The sequence below is a fragment of the Erinaceus europaeus genome, chromosome 10 (assembly GCF_950295315.1).
Source record: "Erinaceus europaeus chromosome 10, mEriEur2.1, whole genome shotgun sequence".
Lineage (NCBI taxonomy): Eukaryota > Metazoa > Chordata > Mammalia > Eulipotyphla > Erinaceidae > Erinaceus > Erinaceus europaeus.
Genome location: NC_080171.1, coordinates 74895583 through 74920777, shown reverse-complemented (window position 1 = coordinate 74920777; position 25195 = coordinate 74895583). Strand labels below are relative to the sequence as shown.

The window sequence follows — 25195 nt, the reverse complement described above, 5'->3', positions numbered from 1 at the left end:
GAAGTCAAAGGATTACTCTAACATATGTGGTTCCAGGGATCAAACCAGAAGTCCTGAACAGGCAAGTCTTGCACTTCACCAGCTGAGCAGTTTCACTAGAAGCCCCTTCTATTCATTTTGAAAAAGTCACTCATTCATTCATTCATTCATTCATTCATTCATTCATTCATTCATTCATTCATTCATTCCAAGAGGAACAGAGAGAACCAGAGCTTCACCTGGGCACATGTGATTCTGGGACTTCATGCTTGAAAGAATCCAACAGTTTATCTGTTGTTCTACTCCCCACCCCCATTATATTTTTTGAATAAATTCTCTTTTGTATTAAAGTTCCCTGAAATTAGTTTCCATTATTTCTTTTACCAGAGCACTGCTCAGTTCTGGATTTTGGTTGTGTGGGGGATTGAACTGGGACTTTGGAGCCTGAGGTGTTAGAATCTCTTTGATAACCATTATGCCAGCTACACCACCCACTCAATTATTTCTTATTTAAAAATACTGATCACTCTATCAAAATTTCATGTGCTTCCCCACCCCCCATTTTAGTGAAGGAATTTTTTCTAAGCAGAAAAAAAGTCATAAAGGAAGAGGAGAGGGAAGACTTACTTTAAGAGATATAAACAGAAATCAATTGTGAATCTTATAAAATACAAATCTGTGGGATTGGTAACATCATACTGAGGGAGATCTTATTGTTAGTTTTGAAGTAATGAGATTTTTTTCCCCTTCAAGTTGAAGTAGGGGCATGAAGAGAAAAATAAATAAGTGCCCTAGATAATAATCAATGATGAAGCAAAAAACTAAGAATCATTAAAATAGTCTGCACAGGAATCCTGACCCATTCCTTCATACTTTCTGATCTCCAGTCATTTATTTATTTTTAAATGTTTCATTTATTATTTTGGATAAAGACAGAGGAATTGAGAAGAAAAGGGGAGGTGTGTGTGTGTGTGTAAGAGAGAGAGAGAGAGAGAGAGGGAGAGAGAGAGAGAGAGAGAGAGAGAGAGAGACAGAGAGACAGAGAGAGAGAGGGAGGGAGAGATATGCATATTTGCTTCACAGCTCCTAAAGCTTTTCCCCTGCAGGTAGAGACCAGGAACTTGAACTCAGATCCTTGTGCAGTATAATGTGTGTGCTCAAACTGGTGTACCACCAGCTGACTCCCTTATTCCCTTTATTTGTTAATAGTCCCCTAACTTGTAGGGATATAATGTTATCAGTAGCTAAAATATTATTAATGTTAATAAAATTTCTAAACTAATCACAAAGGCCTTGATTCACTCATATTGTCTTTGAAACAATAGTTTTAGGCCCAGAAGTCTATCTTTTTATTATTTTATTAGCAATTTAATATTTATTTACAAAATTATATGATAATGGGTATAATTCCACAGCTGTCGCACCACCAGACTTATGTGTTTCCACCATTTCCACTGAAACTGCAGTAGTTTTCCCAATATCACAGATATGTGTTGACTGTTATTTCCATACACACACACACACACACGTTTTTTCTATGCTTCTGCCTTATCTTCCTTTCTAAGTCACACCTAGTACTTCTGAGTGTCCCCCCACCACCTTCTCTTTACAGGTCCTGGTGGTATTAAAGTTCAGAGCCCTCTAGTCATCTTCTCCTATTATTTACCCCTCTAGGAGTATGGCCCAAAATTCTTTATGGGTACAGAAGGTGGAAGGTCTGGCTTCTGTAATTGCTTCTCTGCTGGACATGGGTGTTGGCAGATTGATCCATACCCACAACCTGTCTCTATCTTTTCCTAGTGGGGTAGGACTCTGGAGAGGTGAGATTCCAGACCCATTGGTGAGGTCATTTGCCCAGGGAGTTCAGGGTGGAATCATAGTAGCATCTGCAACTTGGTGGCTGAAAGGTAGTAAGATATAAAGCAGGGCAAAATGCTTAATTAACAAGAACCATAGAGTAGGAATAGAACAGATGGGAATAGGGATTGTAGGGTGGATAGAAGCCAGGAAGTCTACTTTAGGTATGTTCATAGGGACTCATGACTATGTTAATTTTTGCTGGAAATTGATAGCTAACCTTCAGGTAGACTAAAAATATGTCTAGAAAGATGGTGTCAGACTTGAGAATAATACTAGAAAGCTGGATCAGGGCAGAGAGAAGCTCTCAAACTTGGAGAAAATATATAAATACAATTAACTACTTACCATGTTGATCTGACCCAGGGTCTATACCTATTCATATTTAGCACAGGAGCCTGTTGTATAACCTCTGAGTCCCTGTTATTCTGAGCTTGAAGTCCTTGGTCACAGTTGGGAACATTCTAGGCTGCACTCATTTCAGGACCAATTTTCCTCGAGTGGCAGAGTAGGATACCTCCCTTCAGAGAGTGGGGCAGTTCCTACCATTGCTATTCATAGTGAGGGTACAGTTCTGAAGAAGCCACAGGAAGGCCTATAATGATGTTCCTGATGGAAGTAACCAGTGATGATGCAGAGAGGGTTCTATTAGAGGTCTAGGCCCATTGAACCTATTGGAGAATCCAAGGATTCCCTAACTAGGCCCAGAAATCTATTAAGTAGACTTTGAATCAAGAAGGGGAAAAAGAGTTATAGAGGGAAAGAACTTTCAGTTGTTAACAGTCACAGGGCTGCATAGAGGAAGGTGTTCACAGAACTGTGTGCTAAATTCTGCTGTTCTGGTAATGTGTGTGTAATATGTGTGCAGTGTGTGTGTAATGTGTGACTGGGCAGAGGGGACTAGAAGAGATGAGTATCGGGGGAGGAGGAGTACCATTTGAGGGAATAGAGAGATCTCTTCATTTCCTCCTGCATCTATTAACAGTGTGTACACACTAGGGGTTGGGTGGTGGTGCACCTGGTTTAGTGCACATGTTACAATGTGCAAGGACCTGAGTTCAAGCCCCTAGTCCCTGCCTACAGGGGGAAAATTTTTCAAGTGGTGAAGCAGGGATGTAGGTGTCTCTGTGTCTCTCACCCTCTCTATCTCCTGCTTCCTTCTTGATTTCTGACGGTCTCTATACAATAAATAAATAAATAAATAAATAAAACAAAGATTTTAAAAGTGTGTATATTGAATCAGAAGAAAACTTCACATCCTGGAGAAAGGCCAGTTTTTTCTTCTTCCATGTAGATACAGAGGTCACTACACTTACAGAATTTCTGCATGAGCTCCCCATCCCGAGACGAACATGGGGAAGGAGTGTCTAACAGTAGACAGATTGATACAGAAGGCCCCTGGGAGAAGGATAATTAAAGCCAACTTGTAGAGGCAATAGTAGACATTGAATACTGGAAGAAAGGCAGATGACTTTTAGGGAAAGAAGAAAATGGAAAATGGAAAAGAGAAAACATTGATGAGATCATCAGCCCAGGGAGTTCAGGGAGTTCACTGCAGTTCCAGTGGAGGGAATGGGAACACAGAACTCTGGTTGTGGGAATAAAAATAAAAGTGAAGTAATTGAGGGACCAGGTGCTAGAGCACCTGGTTAAGTGCACATATTACTGTTCACATGGATAAAGGTCCAAGCCACTGGTCCCCACCTGCAAGGGAAAAATTTCACAAGAAATGAAGCAGTACTTCAGGTGTGTCTCTTTCTCTCCTCTATCTCCACCTTCTATCACAATTTCCCTCTGTCTCTGTCCTAAATGAATGAATGAATGAATGAATAAAATTAAGCAAAACAAAGGAAGTGCTTGATCATTCTTTTTCAACCACCAGATTTTCCCCACACCTGTTTCTAGAATGCAGAAAGGCAAGTTATTTTAGCTTAGTCTTTCTGAGGGTGTCAGTTTTGTCTCAGAGGCATAATGTGTCTGAAAAGTCAAGAGATATTTAAAATACTGAGGTTATCAAATTATATACAATTATCCTGACGGATGAGTTGTTTTTATAAGATAATCCAGAGTACAGTACAAAAGCTTTTGTTTGTTAAAATTGCAGGAAAAAAAAAGTAATGCCTGAAATTAAACCCAGCATTCATTTGGAAGAGATTTACAAAACCTCTCCATATGATGTGAAACAGGAGTTTTGAGGAAAATATGTTTTTCAAGAGTTCATCTCCTCCCTTCCCTTTCACTCAGAAGGAGGCCATTTATTTATGGTAGTTGGATGTAATCAGTGAACCAAATACTTGGAAGCAATTTGCTAGTATGAGAAGAGGTTATTGATTCTCACAGCATGCACTCACATGGAATATTTCATTGTTTAACTACATGTATTTGATTCTTGCCCCATGCTATTTTACGTCAGGTAGATTGGGTGAGGTATGGATTCTCCTTGCTTTTCTGAAGTCTTAAGACAAGTAAAAGAATGCTTAACAGACCTGAGTTTCTTAGAAAGCATCTAGTTAGGTGAGTTTTTTTCTTTTTTAGAAGTTTATGCTATATTTGGGGCAGTGGGGAGGATGCTGGAAGAAATATTTCCTGTACATATTTTCCGAATGCTAAAAAGAGAATGGAAATGATTGATAAACCACAATATTAAATAAATGTATTGCTGAACCTTATTTAAAGTGACTGCAGCTTGAAATGTTAGTCATCTGTTGGCTTCAGAATTGAAAGCCCAATCCATGCATTATTCATATTATCTCAGCATCGTCAGTCATACGACCTAAATTTGTAATCTTGAAATAAAAGGGGACATTTTTTTTTTTGCTGATGGAATGAAAGAAAAAAGGGGAAGAGGGGTTATTTTGTCAGACATATACATGCTTCCTGAATGATCTTGTGGATTTATACTGTCACCAAGTAACAAAACTTCAATTAAATAATTAATGTTCAACTTTCTTGGTGGGTGAAAACAAAACAAAAAAGTCGTTATCACATTTGGGTTTAACATCTTTTCTGGATGCTGTTTAATAATATTTTTAAGGTGTGGCCAGTGATTGTGCAGTGACTCAAGTTCTAGAATTGTGAACAAGGAGCTATGAGTTAGACCTGAGTATCATATGTGCCAGAGTGATGCTCTGGTTCTCTTTCTTCCTTTTTCTCTATCATTAAATAATAATTGTATTTAGAAGTATATTTACAAGGTGTTAAAGCTACTTGTAGAAGAATGTTTCCCTTCATATTCTGGAAATATGGATTCCATTTCATTCTAACCTCTGCCCCTTGATTTTTTTTTCTCTAGAAATCTTGGTTTTGGTCCATGGTGGGTTCATTACAATAGGAAATTGGCAATTTGGAGCCTTCTGGAAAAAAATTTTCCTAACACGATAAAATTATTAATTGTTCTTAGTCATTACTTATAAAATGGCTATTATGAACAAGTTTGCTGATAAATCCACAGCCATGGGGGAGGGCTTTTTTTTTTTTCTTGGTGACAAGCAATGAGGAATAATACTTTTAGTCCTCACCTGCATGAATTTACAGTGGAAGTTAGACACTATGATTTTGATTACCTTGAACTCCGAGGGCTATTTTGCATACACAGCTATGCTTTAGAAATAGAACTCCGAGGTTCTCATTTGGAGTAGCAATTGGAGGAAGCATGAATATTTTTCTCAAGCATCTGCATTTGGGCTTACAAAGAACAAATTAAACATGTTCTTTCTCTCTTAGGTTCCAAGATTGGTACAAAAGACTGTAATACAAACCACAGAGAGCAACTGAAACCAACAAAAGGACTCCAGTGTCTCGTCCAAGGTAAGTTACAAGAGGCAAGAAGGAGCAGAAGTCTGAATAAGCAGGGTGAGAGACAAGCTGTGCTCTCCAAGAACACATAATGGTGTGGGGAAATCTTCATTTTCTGCGGTGATTAACACCCAAGCCTCATACAGCTTGTAGCCCAAGTTATTTTCAATAACCTATACCAGGCACACCAACCATGTGAGTAGTATAAATTTACTATTATATTTTTGAGCTAGTACATACTTTAGTGATTAGCAACTTGGGATCCCTTCTGCAAAAGCCCTTGAAAAAATTTCCACAGGGTGCAGAGTTAGAGACTGGGACAACTTTCGAAGTATGAGATTTTCCATCTTTATGTCTAAGGGTGTGTCTCCTTGGTGTTCAGCCTCTGGTTGAGAGCTAGTTGCCTTGACCTGAGATTTTTCTCTGATGTAAGAACAGGAAACAGGTGTCTTCACTATGAAGAATCTTGAGTAAACCTTTCCCTTAATTTAAAGATCAAACTTAAATGGGGAGAAGGTCATAGTGAGAACACTGTATAATGTCTTAATTGATCACTTCTCTCTGGTGACTCCTCACCACCTTAATTCACAAAACATTCTTTATTGTATTAGAGGGAGGAAATAAAAAAGTTTTCCCCAGAGAACAAGGAGGAAAAACTCTATTTTAAAAACTCAAGTCCCTGAAGGGAAATGGCAGAAAACCTTTAAGATGGAGGAGTAGGCAATGGCATAACCATTGAATGTACACATCACCATGTGCAAGGACCTAGGCTCAAGTCCCCACATGTGGGAGGCTTCATGAGCAGTGAAGCAGTTCTGCAGGTGTTTCTCTTTCTCTTTCTCTGTCACCCACTCCCTTCTCAGTTCCTATTTCTCTGTAAAAATCATGAGAAAAGATAAGGTGAATTGGATTGTTGATGTAAATAGACTCTCATGGCTAAGACTCCAAGGCCCAAAGTTCAGTTCCCGGTAGCACTACCAGCCAGTACTGAGCAGTGCTCTGGTGACAAAAAAAAGGGGGGGGGGGAAGAAAGAAAGTAAAGAAAGAAAGTGAGAAAGGAAAGAAAGATAGAAAGGAAGAAAGGAAGGAAGGAAGGAAGGAAGGTAGAAAGGAAGAACTAGGGCAAGTCTTCCAATTCTGGGCAGGTGACATGGACAGAGGGGAAGATGGAGTTCGGAAAGCAGATGCCCTGGCTCTTAAGAGATGGTTGGCTTCTCTGCCTTCTGAGAAAGAGTGTAAAATGGCTTATTGGAAATTATGGGTCACTTGGCTGTCAATACTTCCCAGTAGATCCCTCAAAGAGTGTAAATATTCAGAATAGAAGTGAGTGAGCACTGATAGAATAGTCTGAGCCAGCCCTCCACCCACCCACTCAGAGCTGGGCCCTCTGTGTTAAAGAGCTTCCAGACTAAAAGCAAAGGTCCTACAATTTGCAAGTGGTCTCAGAAGCATGAGAAATCTCATGGGACTTACCTACCTCTTGACTTGGGGACACTGGCCTTGAACTCCAGGGAGATAGTTGAAACTGAATCGTCCAACAGTCAGGAAATATTACAGAACTAATAGTCGTGTGTGTGTGTGTGTGTGTGTGTGTGTGTGTGTGTGTGTGTGTAGGGGGGATTCAAAGTCACCCACTCTTTTGGGGTCAGAAGTATGTTGATTCCAAGCAATTCATGCCATCTGGCATCTTACATATTTTCTAAGTCACAAGTGAAATTTCACCTGCTCCTACACAGTTCGGATTTTGTGGGGTGGTATTCCTTTTGCACTTCACACATTTCATTCTAGCCTTACCAGAATCAGATTTGGAGGGGAGATTTCCAGATCAGTTAGGGCCCCTCATTGGGTGTGGCCCCTAAAAATAGGGGTTCTGTCTTATGTTCTCATAGCACGTGTCCTGCATCGAATAGGCTGGGCTGGGAGGCATTTGGTGCCATGTACATAATGTCTCAGTACCTATTTGTCAAGTGAGATTGAATTGAACATTCTATCACTGGGGCTCAATGCTGGCACTACAAATTCAATACTCCCAGAGGCCTTCCCCCTTACCCATCTTTCTTTCTATTTTATTGGTTGGGACAGAGATAAATTAAGAGTGGAGGGGGAGATAGAGACAGAGACAGGAAAACAGACACCTGCAGACCTGCTTCACTACTTGTGAAACTTCCCCCCTGCAAGTGGGGAGCAGGGACTAGAATCTAAATCCTTGATCATGATAATGTGTGCATATAACCAGGTGCACTGCACCCCTACCCCCTGAATTTAAAATTCTTAAACAGTGAAACCTGAGGCAGAGTATTGAAAAAATATTTTGTTGGCCATGACATCTTTGATTCCCTTAATGCTTTTGTTCTCTTATTATTCACCAAAACTATTTGAAAATATTTTAGGTTTGTTCAAACACAGAAGAAAATGTGAAGAACTGTTCAGTGAACACCCATGTATTCATCACCTTCTATAGTACACAATCATTATATACATGTAATACACAACTATTTTAAGTGCAATACATAAATTTTATAGTTCTGTACCTGAGTATATTCATGTATACTTTATCTACCCACCAATTCAATTATTTTTTTTTTCTTACTGCTTCTGAAACACAACCAATGCCAATGTTTGAGAGGCCTTTATGTTGGAATCTAATCTGGGATTAATTTCTGGATTCAGTCCGTATTCATCATATGTCATTCAGGTGGGTTTTTATCTGAAGTGGTATCTCAATGATGTCTTTATTTGCATCTCTCTGACAATCAGTGACCTGGAGCAATTTTTCATATGTTTGTTAGCCTTTTGGATCTCTTCTGTAGTGAATATTCTGTTCATATCCTCTGACCATTTTAGGATGGGGTCATTGGTTTTTTTTTTTGTTGTTGTTGCTAAGTTTGCTGAGCTCTTTCTATATTTTGGTGATCTTGTCTGATGTATGGTATGTGAAGATCTTCTCCCATTCTGTGAGGGGTCTCTGTTTGAGTGATGGTTTCTTTTGTTGTGCAGACACTCTTCAATTCAAAGTAGTCCCATTTATTTGTTTTAGTTTTAGTCTTCCTTGAAATTGGATTTGTATCATCAAAGATGTCCTTGATGTTTAGGTGGGAAAGTGTTCCACCAATGTTTTCTTCTAAGTATTTGATAGTTTCTGGTCTAATATCCATGTTCTTGGATGATTTGAAGTTTACTTTTGTTTCTGGTGAGATAATGTGGTTCAGTTTCATTCTTCTGCATGTTTCAACCCTGTTTTCCCAGAACCATGTATTTAAGAGAGCCTCCTTATTCCATTTAATATTTTGGGCCACTCTATCAAAGATCAGATGTTCAGAGGTGTGGGTGTTTAGTTCTGGGATTTCAATTCTGTTCCACTGGTTTGTGTACCTGTTTTTGTGTCAGTACCAGGCTGTTTTGATGATGATAGCCTTATAATATAGTTTGAAATATGGGAGTGTGATGTCTTCATTTCTGTTCCTCAAGATGGTTTTGGCAATTCTAGGTGTTTTCTGGTTCCAGATAAATAATTGTAGTTTTTGTTCTATTCTCTTAAGGAAGCGTGGTGGAAGTTTGATGAGTATCACTTTAAATTTGTATATGGCTCTGGGGAAAATTTTCATTTTGATGATATTAATTCTTCCAATCATGAGCATGGGATGTCTTTCTATTTCTTGGCATCATTTTCTATTTCCTTGAATGGTGACTCATAGTTTTCAGTATACAAGTTTTTCACTTCTTTGGTCATGTTTATTCCTAGATATTTTATTGATTTTGTTGTGACTGTGAATGGGAGTGTTTTCTGGATGTCCTCTTCTTCAGACTTAGTGTTTGCATAAAGAAATGCCACTGGTTTTTGTACATTAATTTTGTAGCCTGATACTTTGCTATATTGGCTAATGATTTCTAGTAGCTTTCTGCTGGATTCTTTAGGTTTTTCTATGTATACTATCATACCTTCTGCAAAGAGTGAGAGTTTGACTTCTTCCCTTCCAATCTGTATTTCTTTGATTTCTTTCTCTTGTCTGATTGCTATGTCAAGAACTTCCAATTCTATGTTGAAAAATAATGGTGATAATGGAAAGTCCTTTCTAGTCTCTGATCTGATAGGGAATGATTTCAACTTCTGCCCATTGAGTATGATGTTGTTTGTAGGTTTGCTGTATATGGGCTCCACTATCTTGAGGAATTTTCCATTTATTCCTATTTTTGTATTGTTTTGAGTAGTAATGGTTATTGTATTTTGTCAAAGGCTTTCTCTGCATCTATTGAGATAATCATGTGGTTTTTGGTTTTGCTTTTATTGATGTGGTGGATGACATTGATTGACTTACGAATATTGAACCAGCCTTGCATTCCTGGAATAAATCCCACCTGGTTATGATGAACAATCTTTTTGATACAGCTTAGTTCCACACACCTTTGTCTCTTTCCTAGACCAAGTTAAAAATAAATCAATTATAAGAGGAAACTATCAAGCAAACTCAAGTGTTAGCAGAAAAACACAGGTACCTTATCCCAGTCAAGAGTGAGGCCCTGATTGATCAGGTATTCTGGTACTCAGAGTTCCTGCTACCTTCAATGTCTTTTGAATGATACACATTTGAAAGACACCCCTGCTGATTCAGAAATCTTGCTAAAGAAATTTGATCCACAGGAGTCCCACCAGAAGTAGCTGGTGTGGATGTTGGAAACTACCAAAACAGAAAACTCCTAACCAATATTCCTGTTTCCTTTGTCCCTTTTTGGCCTCTGTTTGCCAGCCCAAATATGAATTTAGGACTCTTCTTAAGTTCTTGTCTGCCCACCCAGTGCACCCATATCCCACTACTGACCCAGAATTCCTACCCTCCCCCGAACTTCCCAGTTTTGAAGCAGCCTCCTTGCAGAGCTCAGGCCATGTGTTGTCTCAGAGCCACCATCTTCTATCCCATAACTTCTTTAGCTAGTCATCTGTTTATGGGCATTTAGGCTGCCTCTTCTCTTTGGCTATTGTGAATAATGCAACTATGAACATAGATATTAATTTGTGCTTGAGTGTCTACTGAATAAATGTTCATGAGTGGTATTGCTGGATCATACGGTATTTCCACTTTTATTTGTTTAAGGAGACTCCCTACAGTCTTCCAAAGGAGCTGTACTAGTCTGTATTTCCACCATCAGTGAAGCAGAGTTCCCCTTTCTCTCCATAACTTCTCCAATGCCTGCATTTTCCTGTTTCATTAATGTAAGTCATTTTCTCAGGTGTGAGATGGTATCTCAGCATAGTTTTAATTTTGCATTTCTCTAATGATAGGTGAAGTGGAGCATTTCTCCTTTTGTCTATGGGCCATGTGTATCTCTTCTGTAGTAAATTGTCTGTTGAGTTCTTTGGCCCAATTGAGTTCTTTGGGTTACTTTTGCTTCTTTTGTAGATCTGTACTAATTCTGTATAGATGTTTGATATCAGTCACCTGACGTGTGATGTAAACATATCTTCTCCCATTTACTGGGTTGCTTGATTATACTTGTGTAGTTTGCTTTTGATGTGTAGGAGCTTTTTATTTTCATGCAGTCCTATTTATTTATCATTGTTTTCATTTCCCATGCCCAGGGGGTTGAGTTTCCAAATACATCTTTGATGTGAAAGTTCTGAAAAGTTTCACGAATATATTTTTAATCCACTTTGATTTCACCTTGGTGTATGGTGTTAAGTGCAGGTCTAGTTTTACTTTTCTGCATGTGACAGTCCAATTTTCCCTGCACCATCTATTGAAGAGACCCCATTGAATGGTTTTTGTCCCTTTGGCATATATTAGGTGGTTGTATATGTGTAGGATCATTTCTGGGCTTTTGATTCTGCTCCACTGATCCAAGTGTTCATTTTTATTCTAGCACCATGCTGTTTTGGTTACTATTGATTTGAAGGTTTTCCACTTTCTTTCCATAGAGATGTTCATAGTATCCACATATGATTCTTTTATCTCCCCATCTTCAGTTGTAATTTCATTTCTCTCATTCCTGAATTTTTTTAAATCATATCTTTCTCTCTTTTACTTTTTGCGAGTCTAGCCAGTGGTTTATCTATTTTATTTATCCTTAAAAAGAACCAGCTCTTGGTTTCATTGATCCTGGTGTTCTATTTCACTGATTTCTGCTCTGATTTTGATTATTTCCTTCCTCTTGCTGACTTTAGGTTTCTTTGTTGCTCCTTTTCTAGTTTTATCAGTTGTTATGCTAGGTAGTTTACTTGAGATCTTTGCTGCTTATTAATATTCAGCCTGTATTACTATAAACTTCCCTCTTAGGACAGTTTTTGCTGAATCCCATAGGTTTTGATAGTTGGTCTCTTCAATTTTATTGTTCTTCAAGTAATTTTTAATTTATATTTTGTTTTCTTCAGTAATCCAGGTATTATTTGGTATTGGGGAACACTTAATGCAATATATACTGTATCTTGATATTCTGGATTTATGTATGTTTTACACTAGCACAAACTATGATTTAATCAATCACTTTGTAATGCTTTACAACTCCATGGTTTCCCAGAGGTCAGTGGGTGTTGTGAGAGGCCAGAGCCTCCCCCTCTGCCACAGTGATCACCCAAGGACTGGTGAGAAACTGTGTGGCCTGTTAATTTTCAGAGTATTACATATCTCAATACCATATGGATTAGTTAGTTTTTACTAAATATTGTACATGTCCTGAGATAACTGATGTGCCTGCCATTTGATATTTACCTGATTTAATCTATATCTTTGCTATGACCCTAAACCCCTTTCCAGATGTACCCCTTATGCATCTTGCTGATGTAAGCATTATTTGGAGTTTCTTTGTTACAAACCTATAAAAAGATAGACTATTTGCTAGAGTGCTCACTTCTTCTGTCTCCCTCAGACAGAAGGGTGTTAGCTACACCAGCCTTTCTTAGAATAAACTTTAGTATTAGAATATTTTTCCTTGTTTGAATAAACCTGAGTGGAGATTTCAGTGTTAAGGATCAGTGGATCTCGTTCCCACAATTTGGAAGTGTATTGTTCAATCTCCATAGTTTGGGTGTATTTCTTTGTTTCTTCATGTGGTTGATTTCTAACCTTACTGTCTCATGATCAGAAAAGAAGCTTTTTATTATTTCAGTATTATTAATTTCAATGTATTTATTAAGGCTGTCTTTGTGTTCCAATGCATGGTCAATCCTTGAGAATGTTCCATGGGCATTTGAAGAGAATGTATATGCTTTTTTGGGGAGAGGATGAAAGGTTCTGGATATATCTATTAAATTCATCTTGTCTATAACTGCATTTAAATCCTCTATATCCTTGTTGACTTTTTGTCCTGAAGATCTGTCTTTTGATGTGAGTGGTATGTTGAGGTGTCCAACTAATACTGTGTTGCTGTCAATGTCTCTCTTAAAGATAGTAATTTTTAAAAAAATATTTATTTATTCCCTTTTGTTGCCCTTGTTGTAGTTATTATTGTTGTTGTTATTGATGTCATTGTTGTCAGATAGGACAGAGAGAAATGGAGAGAGGAGGGGAAGGAAGAGGGGCAGAGAAAGATAGATACCTGCAGACCTGCTTCACCACCTGTAAAGCGCTTAACCTGCTGTGCTACCACCTGACTCCCCAGTACTTTTTTAATATATATATATATTTGGAACATATATATTGGTGATGTTTATGTCTTCCTGTGACCAATATGTAGTGTCCATGTATGTCACTTTTCACCTTTTTGCCTGAAAGTCCAACTTATCTGATACTAGAATAGATGTTCCTCCTCTTTTGCTTGCATTATTGGCTTGGAATACCTTGTTCCTGCCTGGCACCTGAGCTTCTGTTTGTCTTTCTTCAGGATGTGTGTTTTCTGGAAACACAGAATAGATGAGTCTTGATATTTAATCCAATCAGTTACTCTGAATGTTTTTACTGGTGAATTTAATTCATTTACATTTAAAGTGATTTACTGATAAATGCTTGCTTATAACCATTATGAATTTTGTTTTGACTTTGCTTTATGTTCTTGTTGACTCATTTCCTGTTTGTTTCTGTTTGTTATTTTATGTGGATATCTTTCTATAATGGTCTTGCCTACTGTATATATGTTTCCTATTTGTCTTTTTTGCTATATCTTGTTTTGTTGTTATCATGAATGTTGTCTCTAATTTATAATATCTATAAGAGTCATCTTCAAGTTGGCCTTGGTTCACCAACATTGGATTGTGTTGCTCTATTTTGCTCTTCCCTTTCCTGTGTCTGGTCTTCCCTGTTGTTGTGTTTCAGGTTCTATTATAATACTGGTCATCACAAAAAAAGTTAGGATTTCTTTGCCTCTTCTTTTCATGTTGGATTCCTCTCAGAATTTCTTGCATGGCAGTGTTGGTAGTGGCAATTTTTTTCAGTTTCTGAATGTTTGAAAAGATATTTATTTTCCCCTCATACTTAAAGGATAATTTATCAGGATACATAATTTATGGCTGTCAATTCTTATCTTTTAATACTTTGAATATGCCATTCCACTCTCTCCTTGCTTCTAGATTTGTAATGAGAAATCTGATGAAAGATTTGATGAAATCTGATGGGTCTACCTTTACATGTGATTTACTTCATTTACCTGGAAGCCTGCAGTATTTTTTTCCTTGATCCTGGTTATGGATAGTTTTACAGTAATGTGTCTTGCTGTATGACATTTTGGATTCAAAATTTAAGTGTGCATTCACATTCTTGGATTTCTATATTTTGAACATTTCTCAGGTTTGGAAAAATCTCTGGCAAAATTTCTTTGAATATGTTCTCTACTTCTCTCTCTCTTCTTCAGGTATCCCAATAACCCTGATGTTCATTTTTCTGGTGGAGTGTGCTATTTCATTGAGAAAAGCTTCATTTTTCCTAAGCCTTTCCTTTCCAAGAGTTTTAAATTCAGAAAATGTAGTGGTGGTGTCTTCTGATTGTTGAAATTTTCTCCTTCACCTGGTTTAGTCTACTTTTGAGTCCTCTTATTTCAACCTGAACTGTATTCAAAGTGTTTTTTAGGCCCTGCAGTTCTGTCTGGAGTTGTTTTTTTGTTTTTTTTTTTTAGTACTTTGTAATTTTTTGGAAAGATAATCATGTAGTTCTTAATTGATTTCATAATGAATTTTCTGTACTCTATCTCTGTCATTTTTTCTAGATCTGTTTATGTCTGGCCATTTGGGGTTTCTGCCATTTCTATCTGTGCATTGCTCAGTTTTCTCATTTAGTATGAGTTTTGTTGTTGTGCCAGAAAGAGATGCTGTGGCTAAATTTTTCAATTTCTTTGTATACATATCTTGGTGGGGGAGGGTAGATTTTTATACTGAGTCATAGGAAGGTTCTGTGACCTTCATGTCAATATAGGGTCTCCATGCTGCTACTGTGGAACAACAGCAATGGATATCTGAGAAGTCACAGTTGTAAACTGAGTTTTTAGGTGTTATTTTTCTCTTATTTTCTCTCCCTTTCTTTCTTTCTTTCTTTCTTTCTTTCTTTCTTTCTTTCTTTCTTACTTTCTTTCTTTTCTTATGAAACACAAACCCAGAAGTGGTTTCTCAGCCACAAATCTAATTTGGTGCCTGCTGCTTCTGGTTTTTAGTCCTGGGAATTACTCATAACCCCCCCCCCCCATTCCATCCTCAAGCCATATGTGTCTAAACAGAAACACTTCATTGCGACAGATGAGTGTCAAACATAATGTAGTTTTTCAAGTTGTGGTCTTTCATTGGTGAAGCTCAAGGTCTTGCCTTGCTGCTGATGAGGGCTGATAGGTAGCAGAAGGTTAGCATGAACTGTGGTGACTTCTTTTCTTGTCATAACTTCTCAAAGTAAGAAAAGAAGGATGTTTCCTCCACTGATTGACTCTTCTTAAAAGAATTCCCTGTATCATGTGAGGCTGTTTGAGAGCATTGTATTTATAATAGAACTTCTGTTGGAATAAATGTAGATCCTCAAACCTCACTGCTCTACCAATGTAATTACACAGTATTCTACACCCTTCTTTTTCACTTTCACAAAGTTCAGTTTTTTTAGCCTCTGAGTTGAGATCCTTCTATATTTCCATCTTATTTAAGGTCTCTTTAGTATTCTTATAGTCACTTCTAGTTATTACTTCTATAACAGAGTAGATTTCAACTCAAGTAATCATATTCTTTGCTCATTTATAAGAAGCATAAGAGATGAACAACAGCTCATCTGTTAAAGCTTCACAAAAACACACTAATTCAGCCACAACTCTGGGCTCTATTTTGCACACTATCCTCTTGCTATTTCCATTGCATCTGTAGTTACTTCTTTTTTAACTTTTTCTTTTTTATTATCTTTTTTTAATTATTTATCAGATAGAGACAGTCAATGGAGAGGGAAGGGGGAGATTTATATAGAGAGAGCAAGGGAGACAGAGAGACACCTTCAGCACTGCTTCACCACTCATGAAGCTTTCCACCTGCAGATGGGGACCAGGGGGTCAAACCTGAGTCGTTGTGCATTGTAACATGTTCAGTTACTTCTTCTACTGAAGTTTTGAATTCTTTAAAGTTCTCTGTAAGGATAGAAATAACCTTCTGGACAGTTCATATTGACCACCTCCCATGAACAGTGCATGACCACTATCTAGAGTGATGAATCTTTTCCAGAATGTTTTTATTTGATTTTGGCCAAATCTAACAGAAGAATCACTATGTATGGCAGAATTAGCCAATGTATTATTTAAATGACAAAAATGTGAAAATTGGAATGACTCCTTGATTCAGCGGCTACAGAATAGATACTGTCAGCATAAAAACAATATTCATTTCCTTGTGTCTCCATCCAGCTTTGGGTGACTAGGTGCCTTTCCAGTGAGCAATACTACTTGAAAGGAATATTTGTCCGAGTGATAGATCTCAACAATACTATTAAAATATTTATTAGAGCATGTTAGATATACAGCCATGATAGCTTTCTTATGACATTCCAAGTAGAGTAGCTTTAGAATCATTCTTATTTTGCTTCTACTAGTTATTTAATAGTAGTTTAAAAGATTATAAAATTACAGGGTATCAATAGTACCTACAGCATACTCACTACTATAAAAATTCCCCATCCCCCATCCTTTCCCATACAAACTATAACTACTATAGTTCTCACAAGGTTTAGAGATAGTTTGGCTACTTTTTTTTTACAGGTTCATGTTTCAATTCTTTATATTTCACAAATAACAGTATTCATTTTTGGTGGAGATGTTGCTGGGTCTTTATTGCTCTAGTTTGACTTCATTAGACAGAAACAGAGGAAGAGCACCAAAGCTTCTCCCAGTGTGGTGAGGACCTGGCTCAAACCAGAGTCATGCATATGCAAAGTAGGTACATAATACAGGTGAGCTATCTTGCTGGCCTTTGACATTATTCTTAAGGGCCTTAGGGTTTTCAGAATGATTAATGACCACTGGCTTAGGCTTGAAATCACTAGTTATATTATTCCTTAGTAAGAAAGTTAACTTTATTCTTCAAGCTTGTAGGTCAGGTATTGACTACTCCTCTGTATGTGTAAAAGTCCTAGATGTACCATTTTCATCCAATATAAGACTATCCTCTGACTGGAGACATGGCATAATAGTTATTAATAATAGTTAAGCAAAAAAGACTCTCATGTGCCAGGCTAGTGTCACGGGAGTGAATCCAGGAACTCGTGGTGGCGTGGTAATACAATTCTTTATTGATGTGGGAGTCCCAGAGTTGGTTGTGAGCACAGCATGTTAAACCACAATGGCTGCCTCCCACTCTGCAGCCAGCCCTTCTCCAGGTCGGGAAGTGGGAGAGAAAAGAGAGTAAAACCAGGAACAGAAGTGGGTTTTATGGGATAAAACTGGAAGTGGCAAGTTGGGACCGGAGATGGCTAGGAAAGGGGGTTGAGAAAAGAAAAAGGCACTCTGGGAACTTCCTTAGCTACTGTTGCTATGGTTTTAGCTGGCGGGAATTAGCAATACCCTGAGGAGATAACATGGTGGGGAGGAGACCTTTAGTCATTTATAAGACAAAGCAGAAGATTGGTATGTAGATAAAGGGACTGGCCATACTAGCATAAGGTGGTTTGTGGGCCCTGCCTAACTCAACCACATCTGCACAATTTCCCAACACTCATGCCCGAGACATCAAAGCTCCTAGGCTTAATCCCTAGCACCATTATAAGCCAGAGCTGCACAAATCTCTGGTGAAAAAGAAAAAAGATTATGGCATCTATAATGAGCATATGTTAATTTGAACCACTGATACCTTATCTAGAACTTTCATCTCACTTTTCTTTTTTTTTTTAATATTTATTTATTTCCTTTTTGTTGCCCATGTTTTTTTTTATTGTTGTAGTTCACTTTTCTTTTAAGCAATAGGTTTGACTGGTTTTTGAGGAAAGTTTGATTTACAAGCCTCTAAATGTTTTAGAAGTATAATTTTGCATCTTCTCAAAATGCATTACCCACCTCCTCTAAATCATCATTATCCTTCCACCAAAGTCTATTGGACTCCCCACCAACCCTCAGTTCTGCAGTTTGTGTCCATAATTATTGGGCTTTACTTGTTTCCCTTGATTGCTTTGTTGACCCTTCACTCCACCCCCATGGGTGAGGTCATCCTATATTTTTATTTTATTTAAGTTGATTTAGTATTTCTTATAGGTCTGGTTTAGGGACAGTGAATTCTAGCTTTGCTTATCTGAAAGCTCTTCATGCCTCCCTTAAACCTTATTAATAACTCAGTAGGATAAAGGATTCTTGGATGCAGGTAATTTCCATTCAAAGTTTGGGATATAGTCTGTCAGCTGTTTCTAGCCTTTCTAGCTGTTTCTAGGTTCTGCAAAGAAATCAACTGATAGCCAGGGAAATATAGTGATTATGCAACATATTTTCATGCCTGTGGTACTGAAGTCCCTGGTTCAATTTCTGGCATGACTGTATGTCAAAAATGAGCAATAATAATCTGATGTAATAAGCTCTATAGAAAGAAAGAAGGAGAAAGAGGTCAGTTGATATTCCTATGGGATTTCCTTTATAAGTTACTCTGTGCTGTTCTCTAGCAGCCTTCAGTACCCTCTCTTTGTCTTTGACCTTTACTATTTAATTAATTAATGAAATTATTTATTACCATCAGGGTTATTTATGGGGCTCTTCATGATTTCACAACTGCTGGTGACCCTTTTTTATAATTTCTTTTTTTTTTTTCTGCCTTCAGGGTTATCACTGGGGCTCAGTGCCTTTGGAGGCCATTTTCCCCATTTTCTTGCCATTGTTGTCATTGTTATTTTTGAATAGGACAGAGAGAAATTGAGGAAGGGAAGACAGATGGGGAGAGAAAGACACCTACGGACATGCTTCACTGCTTGTGAAGTGACACCCTCCCCCCCACAGGTGGGGAGCTGGGGGCTTAAACCAGCTGTCTTCTTTTTCTTTTTGATAGAGAAAGAGGGAGAAAAATGAGACACTACACCACTACTTCACTGCTCAGGAAACTTCCCCACTGCTAGCACTTCCATATGGTGACCAGGATAGTGACATGTGCACTCTACTAGGTTAGAGCCTCCACCTAACTCACGTGACTTAAATTATGTGCCTTAGTAAACATAGGTTTATATTCAACGTTTTTTCCTTGAAGTTCTTTGAGTCTCCTGGATATGGGGGGGGGGTGATTAGTTCCTTTAATTTGGGGAAAATTCTCAACTAGTATTTATTCAAATATGAACTCTGTCCCTTTTTTCTTTTTCTTCTTCTATGGTGCAAATGCTGTTCCATAATCCTCTTACGTTCATTTGCTTTAGTGTTTTTCTTTTTGCTGTTTTCCTCTCTGCTGTGTTTTTAATTCAGTCACTGTATTCTTTTCTGATGACTATAATGGATTTTCCTATATTTCTTTGATTTTATTACAATCCTTCTTCCTAATTCTCTGTTGAGTTTGGGGTTTGGGTTTGGTTCTTTATTGCAGGTGCTTTTCTCTACCTTCCTACTGTACTTGAGTCTCTGTGAAGACCAGGGCCAGCAGTGTGTGTGTGTGTGTGTGTGTGTGTGTGTGTGTGTGTGTGTGTGTGTAGGCAGGTGTGTAAAGTGATGATGAGGGTGTCACAGTTACCAGTGTCTTGCTAAGGCTGTATTATCAAGGTCCTGCCAAACCAGAATGTTGAGTCTGCAGGTTTACCACAAACTGGTAGAAGGACTCTGGCAGTCTGTTTCTCTGTGGCTTCACCCCCAGAGTCTCATTGCTATAAGGACTGGAGTCCACAATGTCTGCTTTTACTTGCTTACAATTGCCACATGGTTTTATTATGTTTATTTATTTATTTTTTTAAATTTCTTTTTTGGGGAATTAAATATAATAGTTTGTACATGCATAACATTTCTCAGTTTTCTATATAACAATACAAACCTCACTAGGTCCTCTGTGATCTTTCTTGGACCTGTATTCTCTTCCCACACCCCCACCCCAAAGTCTTTTACTTTAGTGCAATATGCCAATTGCAGTTCAGGTTCTACTTGTCTTTGCTCTTTTTATCTTGCTTTTCAACTTCTGCCTGAGAGTGAGATCATCCCATATTCATCCTTCTGTTTCTGACTTATTTCACTTAACAGGAATTTTTCAAGGTACATTCAAGATAGGCTGAAAATGGTGAAGTCACCTTTTTTATAGCTGAGTAGTATTTCATTGTGCATATATAACACAACTTGCTCAGCCACTCATCGGTTGCTGGACACCTGGGTTACTTACAGGTTTTGGCTATTTCAAATTGTGCTGCTAAGAACATATGTGTACACAGATCTTTTTGGATGGGTTCCTTAGGATGTATCCCCAGGAGAGGAATTGCAGGATCATAGGTAGGTCCATTTCTAGCCTTCTGAGAGTTCTCCAGATTGTTCTTCACAGAGGTTAGACCAATTTACATTTCTATAAGCAGTGCAGGAGGGTTTCTTTGACCCCACAACCTCTCCGGCATTTGCTACTGTTACCTTTTCTGCTGTATGACATTCTCACAGGAGTGAAGTGATTTAAATATTTTAATATCTCACAGGAGTGAAGTGAGTAAATATTTTCCTCTAAGTATCTGATAGTTTGTGGTCTAACATCCAAGTCCTCGATCCATCTGGAATTTACTTTTGTATTTGATAAATATAGTGGTTCAGTTTCATTCTTCTGCATGTTTCAACCCATTTTTTTCCAATACCATTTGTTGAAGAGACTCTGCTTTCCCCATTTAATAGTCTGGGCTCCTTTGTCAAAGATTAAATGTCATAGGTGTGGGGCTTACTTCTGGGCTCTCAATTCTATTCCACTTGTCAGTATGTCTATTCATGTTCCAGTACCAAGCAGTTTTGATGACAATGGCCCTATAATACAATTTGAGATCTGGGAGTGTGATGCCTCCAGTTCTGTTCTTTCTTCTCAAGATTGTTTTGGCAATTCTAGGTCTTTTCTGGTTCCAGATAAACATTTGTAGCATTTGTTTTATTCTCCTAAAAAGTGTGTTTGGGATCTTGATGGAGATAGGATTAAGTTTGCATAAATTTGCATATGGCTCTGGGTAATATATTCATTTTGATGATGTTAATTCTACCAACCCATGAACATGGAATATCTTTCTACTTCTTTGTGTCTTTTTCAGTTTCCTTGAGTAATGACTCATAATTTTCCAGTCTTTCACTTCTTTCGTTAGGTTTATTCCCAGATAGAATCCAATAGTCCAGCTTGTATCTTAACCAGAACACTTAGAAACTACCACAGGGTTATTAGTTGGCTTATTGCAATATGCTGTGCCACAGATACCAGGAAGCCTGGGTTGAGGGACAGGGAGAGAGAGAGAAAGAGAGAATTACTGGTCAGTGATGCCATCAGAAAACACAACATTTATCAAATACATGGTGACAATTTGTTATACACCAAAGAAGTGAGCACATGCCATTGAGAATGTGTTTTGTAGATAACTATCATGGGAAGATGAGAAACTGCTCATGTGTCAACAACTGTACTATAAACTATTAACACACCACCACCACCACCACCAAGTGATTTGGGAAAAAAATAAAAGCTAAGACCTTGCTCTTGGTAAGGTTTTGACTTACAGGAATATTATGACTGGTTTGATCTTTTTTCTTTCTTATTTTTTTTAAATCTCCATTATTTATTTATCCCCTTATGTTGCCCTTGTTCTGTTATTATTGTAGTTATTTTTGATATTGTTATTGGATATGACAGAGAGAATTCGAGAGGGGAGGGGGAGACAGAGAGGAGAGAAAGACAGACACCTACAGACCTGCTTCACTACTTGTAAAATGACCCTCCTACAAGTAGGGAGCCGGGGACTCAAACTGGGATCCTTATGCCAGCCCTTGAGCTTTGCGCCACCCTTAACCCAGTGCACTACTGCCCGACTCCTTGGTTTGATCTTCTATCCAGACCACTAAAACTTTCTTGCTATCGCCACTAAGGCTGTTTTACTTCAATTTCCTTTATGTGTTCATGGGAATAGCATTTTAAATTTCTTTAAGGAACTTTACTTTGCATTCTCAACTAGCGTACATGTTTGAATCAAGAAACCTAGCTTGGCCTGTGAGTTTCTTTGCCTTGTGCTTGACTCAAATTCAAGTCCAGCCCCTCACATTAAAGTAGACTTTGGTTCTGTAGCCCTGGTCTCAATCTCTCTCTCTCTCTCTCTCTCCTCCTCCTCCTCCTCCCTCTCTAGCCATTCATTTCTTACCAAGTGTCATCATTTTCCTTTAGATTAAAAGCGGGAAGTGTGGGACTTTCCCCTCTTTTTTGAACACTTAGAGACCACCACAGGGTTATTAGAGACCACCACAGGGTTATTAGAAAGAGAGAGAGAGAGAGAGAGAGAGAGAGAGAGAGAAACTAGTCAGTGACACCACTAGAACACACAGCATTTATCAAATACATGGGGGCCATTTTTTGTACACTAAAGAAGTGAGTGCATGTCATTGAGAAAGTGCTTATTGTTGTAACATTGCCACAAACCTTGAATTTATTAAAACACAGAAGATAAGAAGGAAGGGAGGAATAAAGTGAATAACATTTGTGAAGTTTAGTAAAATGAGGTATGTCTGCAATTACAATGACTGAGATGGTCCATCTTAGTCCCTCGAAGTTTTAGTCAACAAATAATTTTGAACACTGTTTGAAGAAATGGTATAATCCTGGTTGTTGTCAGAAAACCTACTGTTCTCATTTTCTATTTAGACTTCTGTTTTTTAAAGTAACAAGATCAAAGCCTTCAAGTTAAGTATTCCTTGCTTGAAAGAGAATTCCAGAGATAATAGTGGAATGCTTTTCAAAGAAACACTGCATTCTTAGTGCTCTTGATAACATAGACACTAATATCATGTGGAAAATGGGAACAAACATGCAAATTCTGAGTTGAAAAGGGACCAAAGAAAGCTGAACTCAAAATATGCACAAGTTTTGGGTATAATTTAATTAGAGACATTTCATTCCTCTGTTAATTGTATGTCATAGTGGTTCATCTTAGAGCGAATAATGTCTTAGACTTAGTGTTGCATGATATGTGTGTTAGTCTTTACAAAGGAGAATATTGAAGATAATCTTTAAATCCAAATAGTTTCCTCAGAAAAGTAAATTAAGTAATAATAATAATAGGTGTTGAGAGTTGATACACCTGGTTGAGCCCACACATTACCATGTGTCAGGTTCAGTCCCCCAGTTCTCACTTATAGGAGGAAGGTTTATGAATGGTGACGCAGTGCTGCAGGTATCTATCTCTCTCTTTCCTTTTCCACTCACAACTCCTGTCTATCAAAAACCAAAAAGAAAGAAATAAAAATGGCTTCCATGAGCAGTTGATTCATTGTGCAGGCACCAAGCCTTAGCAATAACCCAGGTGTCAATCAGCATCTTCATCGTCAATTGGGTTTCATTAAGACATAATTGTTGGGGGGCTGGTTCATGGTGCAACTGGTAAAGCACACAAAATATAGTGCATAAGTACTTGGGTTCAAGACCCTGTCCCCGCCTGTGGAGGGAAAGTTTCATAAGCAATCAAATAGTGCTATAGGTGACACACTATCTCCCTCTCTTTCTCTTTCTCCCCTTATCTCTATTCCTTCACAGTTTCTATATCTATACAAAATAAAACATTTTAAAAAGACATAATTATCAGAAATTTTGAATTAATTAAATGAGTACATGGACAGGAAGTATTGTCCTTTCTGATTCTCTTGGGTGGAGAAGAATCGTTTTCTCTATCTCAAACTCCTGAAGACCCTAATCCACAAGTCTTATTCCTCTTCTGCATGCTTCCTTTTGAATATCTGAAGATAGTTTTCAGATAAACCTTAAGCTACTGCTCTTCAGGTAAGCATCTCTTGATTCAGAAATGTAGCATGATGTACTTTGTACACATTCCCACATGACTCTCTCTTTCTCTCTCTCAATACTATGTCTGCTTGTGAAACTTTACCCATGCAGGTGGGTACCAGGGCTTTGAACGCTGGTCCTTGTGCATGGTAACATGTGAGCTCAACCTGGTGTGCCAGAGCCTTACCCCCTAGAAAAGAATCTTGCCTTTTCTAGGCAAGTTTATCATCCAAGTTCTTGATAGAACTCATTGAGTGGGACAATCTTGGTACTTTCTCTCTTTCCAGTTTGACCTCCATCCCCAATCTTAGGGGTCATCTGGCACCATAAATTCATTTAATTATAGTATCACTCAGCCATGTATCTTTGCCTTTTGCGTGATAATATCTTGGGAGACCTTGACAAGTGCCTATTGAAACTTTCAATATTTAAAGAATGGAGTTTTCTAATCTATGCATCTAGGCATTAGACCACAAAAAAAGAAATGGATGCAATACAGAATTAAGTCAAAGGTTATTTCTTTTAATAAGTAATTTTTTTATCCTCCTATGGGGCCTTGGAAATGTACTAACTGATGCATACAATCGGTCAATGTTCAGTGAATATTTGCTGATCCAAGTAGGATTTTTTTTCCTGACAAACAGGCAGAAGAGCTTGCTCATGGCTCTTGCTGTAGGGGGAAAAATCTCTTATAATCCCAGTTCTTGCCACCTGTCAAGGACATCTGCTTTGGGAGTCCCCCCACACAGCTCCCGTCCACACCAGCATCTGACATCTGAGTTGACTATTCACTAATCACGTAAATATTATTGCTGAAATGAAAACATGATTGAGGCTGCAAGTGTGAACTGAATGCAGAGAGCACCGGCTCTTTAATGTAAGCAATTAATTAAGCATCATCTTTAAGTCTGGTGAGAGGTTCCCAGGGTGTTAATCAAATTAAATATCACCAGCTGCTGGGAAATCAGGCACTTTCTGGAAGCATGGCTTATGCAGAGGGATAGGAGATGAGGTCTTGAAATAGATTTTCTGGGGTCCCCTTAACAAAGTACACCTATAGAAGAATCATAGGAAGCTGCCTTGTGGTAGTGCCTGCCGCCAACCCAAAAGAAGTGGTCTTGAAACCTTTGAAATGTTGGAAATAGCCTAGATTTAGAATTCATTTAGAATGAGGTTGAGTTCTTGGTGCTGCTTCTTTCTAGTTTTAGCAAATTACGTGATATGTCCAATATTTCTTTTTTTCTTTCTTTTATT

At 38.1% G+C, this 25195-nt stretch overlaps 1 long non-coding RNA gene across 6 annotated transcripts in view; it reads left to right on the top strand.

The window, feature by feature from the left end:
* Positions 1-25195, top strand: part of LOC132540892 (uncharacterized) — a 232854-nt gene that overhangs the window by 116545 nt on the left and 91114 nt on the right. For all 6 annotated transcript variants that reach the window (XR_009552046.1, XR_009552043.1, XR_009552047.1 and 3 more), the window contains exon 3: positions 5560-5643. This is a non-coding gene — a long non-coding RNA (uncharacterized LOC132540892). The remainder of the gene's footprint in view (positions 1-5559; positions 5644-25195) is intronic.